We start from the raw sequence: 336 nt of genomic DNA, 5'->3' as shown, positions 1-336 counted from the left end.
ATGAATGTGATGATCCGTGACACTCATCATCATTCTCACCTATGAACGTGTGCCTGACAACCACCTCCGTTCTACCTTAGATTGGGTGGATATCTCTTAGATTCTTTAACCAGAATCTTCGTGGTATAAGCTAGAATTGATGGCGGCATTCAAGAGAATCCGGAAGGTCTAAACCTTGTCTGTGGTATTCTGAGGAGGATTCAATGATTGAATGACTGTGACGAGCTTCAAACTCGCGATTGTGGGGCGTTAGTGACAGACGCAAAAGAATCACTGGATTCTCTTCCGACATGATCGAGAACCGACAGCTGAATAGCCGTGCCGTGACAGGGTGCG

The sequence above is a fragment of the Arachis duranensis genome, chromosome 9, assembly GCF_000817695.3.
Source record: "Arachis duranensis cultivar V14167 chromosome 9, aradu.V14167.gnm2.J7QH, whole genome shotgun sequence".
NCBI lineage: Eukaryota > Viridiplantae > Streptophyta > Magnoliopsida > Fabales > Fabaceae > Arachis > Arachis duranensis.
The sequence above is the reverse complement of the archived record's forward strand: the minus strand, read 5'-3'. Positions refer to the sequence as shown.